This window comes from Cynocephalus volans, chromosome 14 (assembly GCF_027409185.1).
Source record: "Cynocephalus volans isolate mCynVol1 chromosome 14, mCynVol1.pri, whole genome shotgun sequence".
Lineage (NCBI taxonomy): Eukaryota > Metazoa > Chordata > Mammalia > Dermoptera > Cynocephalidae > Cynocephalus > Cynocephalus volans.
In genome coordinates, this window is record NC_084473.1 from 60,251,831 (window position 1) to 60,264,240 (window position 12,410).

The window sequence follows — 12,410 nt, forward strand, 5'->3', positions numbered from 1 at the left end:
CCATATATCCAGGAAAGTGAATTGGAACAATTACAATACTTTTTACTTACATATGCTTCAAATTGTACATTAATTCAGTTTTTCTACTAATTTGTACATTCAATACACTGAACTTTTGTGCTGCTTTTATTAAAGAAACTTATATAAACTCTACAGTAATTCTAGGTTTATCAAATAGCAGAAAGTCTGATTTCTTGGTTTCATCCCAAAGCATACAATATGGATGTTTTCTTACCATGTTTTGAAGTCTAACTTATATGACATTATTTCAGGATCGAATAATATGTTAAACACCTCTTGATACTTCCAATAATAAAAATCCCTTAAATGAACTCCCAAAGTGGCTGCTGATGAATAAAACCATAATAAGCTGGAAGCTATAATTAACTCTAAATATTTTTCACCTTTTCTTCCCCCACTCCTTCTCCCACCCCTCACCAAAAAGGCTTTACAACAAGAAAACATGCTAGTTTCAGTAATTTTTATCCTAAAATTAATTACTATGGTAATTCCTGGCTCAACAAACCTATAGCTCAACTGCCCACAGTTCTAATATTTATAGTACTACAAAATTACCATTGATCCTCAGAGTGATCTGAGATCCTACAATATCCTCAATCAAACATATTAAAAGCATAGCTCTCAGGTTCAATGAGAGCTAAGGCTGAATTTCCACTTTACTGTTTTATAACTTGCTGCATTACTTGGAGCAAGCTATCTAAGACTTTCTAAGCCTCAGTTTCCTTATCTAAGAAAATGGGGATAACATTACCTATCATATTTTTGGAGGGAGAGGTCAAATAATAGCAATATTCTTAGTGCAGTACCTAAAGTACAGAGTACCAAAGTACTCAATAAATGTCCTCAGTTATATAGTGGTAGTGATAGTAAAGCTATAGTTGTAGTAAGTAGTAAGAAAAGAAAATTAACAATAATAATAAAAATTGAAAAAGTTTCCACAGAAAGCTTTACAATAAAAAAGAGCAAATAACAACAGTACAGCCCTGAATTTCAAGGTAGCTGAAGCTTTTCTATATCAAAACCTGCAAGATATCAATGTTCAAATGTATTCTTAGGCCACAATGAGACAACTGGAACATTTCAGTCTTTTTAAAAATCATATACATTTTTTAGTAAACAAAATTTTGTCCTTTGAGTTAAGGTACAAAAAAAAAAAAAAAAAAAAAAGAATAGGTAAGCTCTTCCTTGGGCTCAAAATAAATTCACAGTTATAAAACTTTCATTCTGTAGTCCAATTAATCCAAAAACTATTGGGAATAAATAACCAAATGTGTTCTGAAATTTTTTTCAGACAGCTTTGTTTAACTATACTTTTCATCAACATTATTGAGCATAACCTTGTAAGTCAAGGAAAATAAAACAAACTAATGGCCTTTGAGGTAAAAAGTATAACAGTTTCAGAATGTGTGTTTAGCAAACATTCAATCTTTGATTCAATTTCTCAGGACTATACTATCTAGAGAATATCAGGATCCAATATTCATCAACATTCGTAATATAGTAAGTGAGAAGCAAAAAACACAGCTTCTGTCATCACAGAAGTCCATTTTTCTAAAGTAATGACAAAGTTTATCTTATTTATTACAAAAATACATACACACACAAATTCAAAAAAGAGAATATTTAAAATTTCATGGGTGAGAGGGAGTTTCAAGATGGCGCGGTGGCTGCAGCGGTTGGCGCGGAGTAGCTGAGGTGGAAAAGGCGGCCACTGGGCCTTAGGCAGCCGGGAAAATTGTGGACCTTCCTCTTGCTGTCTCTTAAGGGAGAACCGCTGCTGGTGGCCGGTCGTGGGGGCTGACCGCCACTTCGCCCTTGGCAGGAGAGGCTGCCTCATTTACAGGCAACAGCTTTGAAGTATGGAGCAGGAAAAGAACTGTTTCTTAGCTGCAAAAGCGAGTCTCTAAACAGGGAACACGGCGCCAGGGCTGCTGTGGATGCAGCCAGGATTCCGGAGGCCGGGGCTGCGCTGAAGGCAGCCAGCTGCCCTATTCATGATTCGAGCTTTCAGGCCGGCATAAAAGAAGATTCCTGGGAGCGCCCGAGCCATGCCGCAGGACCGAGCGAGCAGCCCGAGGAAGTGGGAGCCGAGAACGGGGAAGGTGACAAACCAGAGGCAGAGAGGGAGCGCCCGACCTGGCACAGCCCTGTGAGTGACACCCGACCCGGCCCTGCTCGGGGGGCAGACGCCCGCCTGGCTTCTGCCTGCATCACTGGGCCACGCACTGGCCCCGGGGCTGCCACATTTTCACAGGTGGTGGCAGCTCCGGCCCGGCTCAGCCAAGCCTGTCCTCCTCGCTCAGCTCGGCTCCTCACTGAGCCTTCCCACTTGCTTGCCCCGGCGCGGAGCTTCCCAGGGCCTGCGGGCTGGCCTCCCCGCCCACTCCCTCCACGATTCTCTGGCGGGGCTGGTGGCGTGGGGCGTCCCCGGCCAGTGTCAGGAGGGCAAGGAAGTCCGGGCGGGGCCGACTGTCACTCCACTGCACCCTGGGCTCCGGCCCCCGGTAAACTTCCTGATACTGGGAGGCAGATACCATCTCTGCGGCCACCAGTTCAGAAAAACGCCTAACTGATTTCTGGTTAGGAATCGTGTGGTTGGAGAGTTCCCAAGTTTGCTTGAACCTGCCGGAGACCTGACTGCGGGTGGGCACCAGACTCGGTCCACACCGGGGGGATACAAAGGTGAACAGTGTGCTGCAGGCTCCTCCCCCAAGGAGCTCACGCTCTGGTGTGGGAGATAAGACAAGTACACAAATAACCGCAATACCAGGAGGAAGGTGATAAGTCCCAAGAAAGATCTACACAGTGCTACAAAGGCACCCAGAGCGACCGGTCGTCTGTGCCTAGCAGAAACCTGGTAGACTTCCTCGGCGAGGCGGTACCAAGCAGGGTCTTGAAGGCCCAGCTGATAGATGAGGGTTGCAGAAGATACGTCCCAGCCCAGCCCAGTGCGCACAGAGCGGGGAGACGTCCGGCTAGGGAGGCGGAGACTCGACAGAAACCACACATCCTGTGGGGTCGCCACTGCACGATCCAACAGCCTGGGCCAGAGCACATGGAACAGGGAGAAGTCCTGCACGGGAAGTGAAAGCTCAGCAGAGATCACACACCCTGTGGTACGTGACCCAGCAGCCCAGCAGAGTCCAAGCTGACCAGAGAGGTGGCTCCCCGGAGAGGCCCAAGACCCAAGGCAACCATACACACAAGGCACTAAAGGCCAACTGAGCAGTCACGGAGGTAGCCATACCAAATTGGCAACCACAGCAACATCTTAGTTAGTCAATAGTCTCAAACCGGTGGACTGTGAAACCCCCTGCCACAATGAATAAACATCAAAAAAAAGATACAAAATACAAAAATTCAAGAAAGTACACCACCAAAAGTTAATAAATCTCAAACTCTAGATCCTATAGAACAAGAAGCCCTTGAAATGACTGACAAGGAATTTCGAGTGATAATTCTAAGGAAACTGAATGAGATACAAGAAAACTCAGCTAGACATCATGATGAAATGGGGAAAAGTATACAGGACCTGAACGAGGAAATGTACAAGGAAATCAATGTCCTGAAAAAAAAAATGTAGCAGTACTTGCTGAAGTGAAGAAGTTATTCAGCGAAATAAAAAACACAACGGAGGGTTTAACCAGCAGGCTTGTCGAAGTTGAAGAGAGAACCTCTGAACTAGAAGATGGGCTGTTTGAAATAACACAAGCAGACAAAAAGAAAGAAAAAAGAATCAAAGACATTGAAGAAAATCTGAGAGAGATATCAGACAACCTTAAGCGCTCAAATATCCGAGTCATGGGTATTCCAGAACGGGAGGAAAATGGAGATTGCATTGAAAACATATTCAACAAAATAGTGGCAGAAAACTTCTCAGGTATAGGAAAAATCAAAGATCTTCAGATCCAGGAAGCTCAACGATCTCCAAATGTATTCAACCCAAAAATGCCTTCTCCAAGACATGTTATAGTCAAATTGGCAAAACTCAGAGACAAAGAGAGAATCTTAAAAGCTGTAAGAGAGAAGCGTCAAATCACCTATAAGGGAGCCCAAATCAGGCTAACATCAGACTTTTCATCAGAAACCTTAAAAGCTAGAAAGGAATGGGATGATATATTCAAAATACTAAAAGACAAAGCTTGCCAGCCAAGAATACTCTACCCTGCAAGGCAATCCTTCTGAAATGAAGGGCAAATAGTATATTTCTCAGACAAAAAAAAACTGCAGGAGTTCACTACCACACAACCACCCTTACAAGAAATCCTCAAGGGACTACTGGGTTTGGTTCCTGAAAAATAACTAGAACTGCCATAAAAACCCAAGAAAAAACAAAACCCACTAGTATAATAAAAATGGCATTCATGAAGAGAAAACAAGCAAACAAAAACGCTATCTACAACCTAAGGAACCAACAAACACAGAAACCAAACAGTAAGTCAGAAAGCAAGGAACAAAAGACACCTAAGACAACCAAAAAACCAATAAAATGCTAGGAATAAATCAACACCTTTCAATAACAACTCTTAATGTAAAAGTCTTAAATTCCCCAATCAAAAGACACAGACTGGCTAACTGGATCAAAAAGGAGGACCCAACTATATGCTGCCTACAAGAGACATACCTCACCCAATAAAGATTCACATAGACTAAGAGTGAAAGGATGGAAAAAGATTTACCATGCAAACAGAAAAGAAAAACGAGCTGGAGTAGCTATTCTTATATCTGACAAAATAGACTTTAAACTAAAAACCATAAAAAGAGACAATGAGGGACACTACATAATGATAAAAGGACTGATCCATCAAGAAGACATAACAATCATAAATACGTACGCACCCAATGTTGGAGCAGCCAGGTTTATAAAACAAACTCTATTAGACCTAAAGAAGGAAATAGACACTAATACCATAATAGCAGGGGACCTGAACACCCCACTGTCAATACTGGACAGATCATCTAGGCAAAGAATCAATAGAGAAACACAAGATCTAAACAATACTCTAAACCAATTGGAATTGGCAGATATCTACAGAACATTCCATCCAACAACCTCAGAATATTCATTGTTCTCATCAGCACATGGATCATTCTCCAGGATAGATAACATATTAGGTCACAAATCAAGTCTCAACAGATTCACAAAAATTGGAATTATCCCATGTATTTTCTCAGACCACAATGGATTAAAACTAGAAATCAGTAACAAATGAAACTCTGGAAACTATACAAACACATGGAAATTAAACAGCATTCTACTTAATGACATATGGGTCCAAGAAGAAATCAAGCAGGAAATCGAAACATTTATTGAAACTAATGAAAATAATGATAAATCATACAAAAACCTGTGGGATACTGCAAAAGCAGTATTAAGGGGGAAATTTATTGCATTAAATGCTCACCTCAGAATGGAAAGATGGCAAGTGAACAACCTAACACTTCACCTTAAAGAACTAGAAAAACAAGAACAATCCAAACCTAAAGTTAGCAGACGGAAAGAAATCATTAAGATCAGAGCAGAACTTAATGAAATTGAAACCGAAAAAACAATTCAAAAGATCAATGAATCAAAAAGTTGGTTTTTTGAAAAGATAAATAAAATTGACAAACCATTAGCATGGCTAACCAAAAAAAGGAGAGAGAAGACTCAAATAACAAAAATTAGAAATGAAAAAGGCGATATTACAACTGATTCATCTGAAATACAAGGAATCATTCGAGACTACTATAAACAACTATATGCCATCAAATTTGAAAATCTGGAGAAAATGGATAAATTTCTGGACACACACAAGCTCCCAAAACTGAACCATGAAGACGTAGAAAATTTGAACAGACCAATAACAATAAAAGAGATTGAAGCTGTTATCAGAAGGCTCCCAATAAAGAAAAGCCCAGGACCAGATGGATTTACAGCAGAATTTTTCCAAACATTCAAAGAGGAATTGACACCGATTCTTTACAAACTATTACAAAAGATTGAAACAGACGCAAATCTCCCAAACTCATTCTATGAAGCAAACATCATCCTGATACCAAAACCAGGTAAGGATATAACCAAAAAAGAAAACTACAGGCCGATATCCTTGATGAATATAGATGCAAAAATCCTCACTAAAATACTAGCAAACAGAATACAACAACACATACGTAAAATTATTCACCACGATCAAGTGGGATTCATCCCAGGGATGCAAGGTTGGTTCAACGTACGCAAATCAATAAATGTGATACACCATATTAATAAAGTCAAACACAAGGACCATATGATCATCTCTATAGATGCTGAAAAAGCATTTGATAAAGTTCAGCACTCATTCATGACAAAGACCCTCTATAAGTTAGGTATAGAGGGAAAGTATCTCAACATAATTAAAGCCATAAATGATAAACCCACTGCCAATATCATCCTGAATGGGGAAAAGCTGAAAGCTTTTCCTTTAAGAATAGCAACTAGACAAGGATGCCCACTCTCACCACTCCTATTCAACATAGTGTTGGAAGTACTAGCCAGAGCAATCAGAGAAGAGAAGGAAATAAAGGGCATCCAGATTGGAAAAGATGAAGTCAAACTGTCCCTGTTTGCAGATGACATGATCCTATATATCGAACAGCCTAAAACCTCTACAAAAAAACTCTTGTAATTGATAAATGATTTCAGCACAGTAGCAGGATACAAAATCAACACACAAAAATCAGTGGCATTTCTTTTCTCCAATAGTGAACATGCAGAACGAGAAATCAAGAAAGCCTGCCCATTTACAATAGCCACCAAAAAAATAAAATACTTAGGAACTGAGTTAACCAAGGAGGTGAAAAATCTCTATCATGAGAACTACAAACCACTGCTGAGAGAAATTAGAGAGGATACAAGAAGATGGAAAGATATCCATGCTCTTGGATTGGAAGAATCAACATAGTGAAAATGTCCATACTCCCCAAAGTGATATACAAATTCAATGCAATCCCCATCAAAATTCCAAAGACATTTTTCTCAGAAATGGAAAGAACTATCCAGACATTTATATGGAATAATAAAAGACCACACATAGCCAAAGCAATGCTGAGCAAAAAAAATAAAGCTGGAGGCATAACACTACCTGACTTTAAGCTATACTACAAAGGTATAATGGCAAAAACAGTATGGTACTGGCATAAATACTGACACACTGATCAATGGAATAGAATAGAGAATCCAGAAATCAACCCACACACTTACTGCCATCTGATCTTTGACAAAGGCACCAAGCCTATTCACTGGGGAAGGGACTGCCTCTTCAGCAAATGGTGCTGGGATAACTGGATATCCACAAGAAGAAGAATGAAACTAGATCCATACCTCTCACCATATACTAAAATCAACTCAAAATGGATTAAGGATTTAAATATACACCCTGAAACAATAAAACTTCTTAAAGAAAACATAGGAGAAACACTTCAGGAAATAGGACTAGGCACAGACTTCATGAATACGACCCCAAAAGCACAGGCAACGAAGGGAAAAATAAACAAATGGGATTATATCAAACTAAAAAGCTTCTGCACAGCAAAAGAAACAATTAATAGAGTTAAAAGACAACCAACAGAGTGGGAGAAAATATTTGCAAAATATACATCTGACAAACGATTAATATCCAGAATGTATAAGGAACTCAAACAACTTTACAAGAAAAATACAAGCAACCCAATTAAAAAATGGGGAAAAGAGCTAAGTAGGCATTTCTCTAAGGAAGATATACAAATGGCCAACAGACATATGAAAAAATGCTCAACATCACTCAGCATCCGGGAAATGCAAATCAAAACCACACTGAGATACCATCTCACCCCAGTTAGGATGGCTAAAATCCAAAAGACTCTGAACGATAAATGCTGGTGAGGTTGCGGAGAAAAAGGAACTCTTATCCATTGTTGGTGGGACTGCAAAATGGTGCAGCCTCTATGGAAAATGGTATGGAGGTTCCTCAAACAATTGCAGATAGATCTACCATACGACCCAGCTATCCCACTGTTGGGAATATACCCAGAGGAATGGAAATCATCAAGTCGAAGGTATACCTGTTCCCCAATGTTCATCGCAGCACTCTTTACGATAGCCAAGAGTTGGAACCAGCCCAAATGTCCATCATCAGATGAGTGGATACGGAAAATGTGGTACATCTACACAATGGAATACTACTCAGCTATAAAAACGAATGAAATACTGCCATTTGCAACAACATGGATGGACCTTGAGAGAATTATATTAAGTGAAACAAGTCAGGCACAGAAAGAGAAATACCACATGTTCTCACTTATCGGTGGGAGCTAAAAATTAATATATAAATTCACACACACACACACACACACAAAAAAAAAAACCGGGGGGTGGGAGGGGAAGAAGATATAACAACCACAATTACTTGAAGTTGATACAACAATCAAACAGAGGGGACATTGGTGGGGGGGTGGGGGGGAGGGAGGAGGGAGGGAGGTTTTGGTGATGGGCAACAATAATCAGCCACTATGTGTATCGACAAAATAAAATTAAAATAAAATAAAATAAAATAAAATTTCATGGGTGCAAGCGAAATTAAAAATCATTTAGTCACCCTGGGTTCTATGCTCAAGAATCCAAAGTAGACATTAAAGAACCATGAATCATCCAAAATTGATTGCAAAATTTTATGCATAGACATATTTTTATAGAAGGAAGATCCAACAATAGCTTTCAATAGATTCTCAGAGAGGTAGACACAAAACTTTTTCTGTAACCATCCAAGTCTGGATTAGGTTTGTCCCCTAAGATTAGAGCTCTCTAGCAATCTGTACATTCGCCATCATACTGTATTGCACTGTATCATAAGTGCCCAGTAATTTGTATGTCTCCCTCTCCCTGCCAAATAAGTTGTAGAAACTAATAGAGCAGAGAGCATCTCTGCTATGTTCATGCCTGATTCCTGACATGTAATAGGTACTCAATAGCCATATCCTGAATGAAAGAATGAATGAATGAGTCAACTGTTTATCTAACTAAATTTGGTCCAAGTTTTAAAATAATGCTTTCTAAACAACTATGCCAATTACATACCCTTAGTCAATAAAAATTTATAATTCAATTAAAATAAACTTACTCTGAAGCTAACTTTTCCAGAATATATTAAATTACAGAGCACATCTTCCATAAAGCTTCTTTGTAGTCACTTAGTAGTGCAAGGTTTGGATAGGTTTCTCTACAAGGACACTGCAAGCCTGCTTAACTGAATGAAATGTTAATGGCTTGCAATTTTGGTCTATCTATAAAATAAACACCTTGGCATGATTTCACAGAAAGTCTCTAAAACCCAAATATTAAAAGAATTTTCAAAGTAAGAACTTAGGGTTTTTTTCCAGCAAGATGGCTGACTAGAGGCAGACTTCCCCTTTAATGCAAAGAAAGTCCAAAGCAACAAGTAGATAAGCACCTATAAAACAGTGGCTAAGAGAAAATGACGGAATCCAACAAAATAGTGAGGAAGATCCCATCAAGATCTGGAAATTCGAGACAGCAACACAATAAAACAAGGGAACCACCTGACAAGCACAGCACAGACACTGGAGAGACCCCACACTGGTGGGTCAAGGTAGGCAGGGAGCATCTGAGTCACCACTCCCACTGCATACACCTACAATTCAAGCTGCAAGGTAACTGCACAGTCCTCATTGGCAATAAATTCAGTTTGGGGCGCTGCTACGAGCACACACAACTGATTCCAGAGAAATATGAAGAATTATTAGAGAAACAAATTTGAAAATCTAGAGGAAATGGATAAATTTCTGGACACATACAACCTACCAAGACTGAACCAAAAAGAAATGGAAAACCTCAACAGATCAATAATGAACAATGAGACTGAAACAGTAATCAGCTAGACAGCTTCACTGCTGAATTCTACCAAACTTTTAAAGAAGATTTAATACCAATTCTTCTCAAACTATTCCAAAAATCAAAGCAGAGGGCATTCCTCCAAACTCATTCTATAAGACCAGCATCACCCTCTTACTCAAACCAGACACAAACAAAAAAAGAAAACTACAGGCCAATATTCTTGATGAACTTAGATGCAAAAATTCTCAACAAAGTACTAGCAAAAAGAATCCAATAGCACACCAAAAAGATTATACACCATGATCAAGTGGGATTTATCTGAGGGATGCAAGGGTGGTTTGACATATGCAAATCAATAAATGTGATACACCACATCAACAAAATGAAAGACAAAAACCATATTATCATCTCAATACATGCAGAAAAAGCATGTGATAATATTCAACACACCTTCATGTAAAAACTCTCAACAAATCAGGTATAGAAGGAAAGTGTCTCAACACAATAGAAGCCATATATAACAAACCCATAGCTAACCTCATTTTGAATGGGGAAAAGTTGAAAGAATTTCCTGTAAGAACAGAAACAAGACAAGGATGTCCACTCTCACCACTCCTATTTAACACAGTACTGGAAGTTCTACACAGAGTAATTAGGCAAGAGAAAGGAATAAAGGACATCCAAATTAGAAAAGAGGAAGTCAAATTATCCGTGTTTGCAGATGACATGATCTTATGTAAAGAAAAACCCAAAGACTCTACCAAAAAACTCTTAAAGCTGATAAACAAATTCAGTAAAGTTGCAGGATATAAAATTGGTATACGAAAGTCAGTAGCATATCTAGACACAAGGAATGAACTAGCAGAAAAAAAAAATCAAGAAAGTAATCCCAATTATAATAGCAACCAAAAAAAGAAAAAAAAATACCTAGGAATAAATCTAACCAAGGAGGTAAAAGATCTCTATGATGAAAAATACAAAACACTGATGAAAGAAATTAGAGGACACAAGCAACAGAAAGACATTCCATGCTCATGGATCAGTAGAATTAATGTAGATGTAGAGAAAATGTCTGGGTTTGAATCTCCATACGGGCCAGCTGCCCAGAAAAAAAAAAAAAAAAAAAAAAAAAAAAGACCATACTACCAAAAGTGATCTACAGATTCAATGCAATCTCTATTAAAATATCAATGGCATTCTTCACAAAAATAGAAAAAATAATCTACCATTCATATGGAAGAAAAAAAGACCTCAAACAGCCAAAGCAATCCTGAGCAAAAAAAGTAAAGTGGGAGGCATTATACTACCTGACTTCAAAATATACTACAAAGCTATAGTAATCAAAACAGCATGGTACTGGCATAAAAGCAGATACTTGGACAAATGGAACAGGATAGAAAACCCAGAAAAAAACCCCATACTTATAGCCAACTGATCTTTGACAAAAGCACTAACAACATACATTGGGGAAAGGGCAGTCTTGTCAATAAATGGTGCTGGGAAAACTGTATATCTATTTGTAGAAGAATGAACTAGACTCCTGTCTCTCACCATATAAAAAAATCAACTCAAAATGGATTAAAAACTTAAATGTATGACCTGAAATTATAATACTTCTAGAAGAAAACACAGGGAAATGCTCCAGGACATAGGACTAGGCAAAGATTTTATGAATAAAACTTTAAAAGCATAAGCAAGAGAGCAAAAATAAACAAATGGGGTTTTATCAAACTGAAAAGCTTGTGCACAGTAAATAAAACAATCAACAGAACAAAGAGACAACCTACGGAATGGGAGAAAATATTTGCAAACTATGCATCTGATAATGGGCTAATATCCAAAATATACAAAGAATTTAAACAACTCAATAGTAAAAAACCAAATAACCCAATTAAAAAATGGGCAATGGAGCTGAATAGACACCTCTCAAAGGAAGACATACAAATGGCCAACAGGTCCGTGAAGAAATGCTCAACATGACAAATTGTCAGGGAAATACAAATCAAAATCACATTGAGATATCATTTCACCCCAGTTAGACTGGCTATTATTAAAAAGATAGAAAATAACAAATGCTTGTCAAGGATTTTGAGAAAGGGGAACCCTTACACACTGTTGGTGGGACTGTAAATTAGTACAGCCATTTTGGAAAATAGTATGGAGGTTTCTCATACAACTACAGATACACTTACCATATGACCCAGCAATTCCACTGCTGGGTATACACCCAAAGGAATGGAAAGCATCATGTTGAAAGGATATCTGCACTCCCAGGTTTATTGCAGCTCTATTCACAATAGCCAAGATATGGAACCAACCTAAATGTCCACTAACAGATGACTGAATAAAGAAAATGTGGTACATATACACAATGGAATATTATGCTGCTGTAGAAAAGGATGAAATTCTGCCAAATGCAGAAAATTATGTTAAGTGAAATAAGCCAGGCACAGAAAGAGAAGTACTATATGTTCTCACCCACATGCAGGAGCTAAAAAAGAGAACAAAACAAAATTTTTAAAAAACCCCAAATAATAAT

The 12,410-nt window shown here is 38.6% G+C and overlaps 1 protein-coding gene across 3 annotated transcripts in view; it reads right to left on the minus strand.

Annotated features, from left to right (window-relative positions):
- VPS54 (VPS54 subunit of GARP complex) overlaps positions 1 to 12,410 on the minus strand; it is a 120,693-nt gene that overhangs the window by 64,466 nt on the left and 43,817 nt on the right. The window lies entirely within an intron of this gene.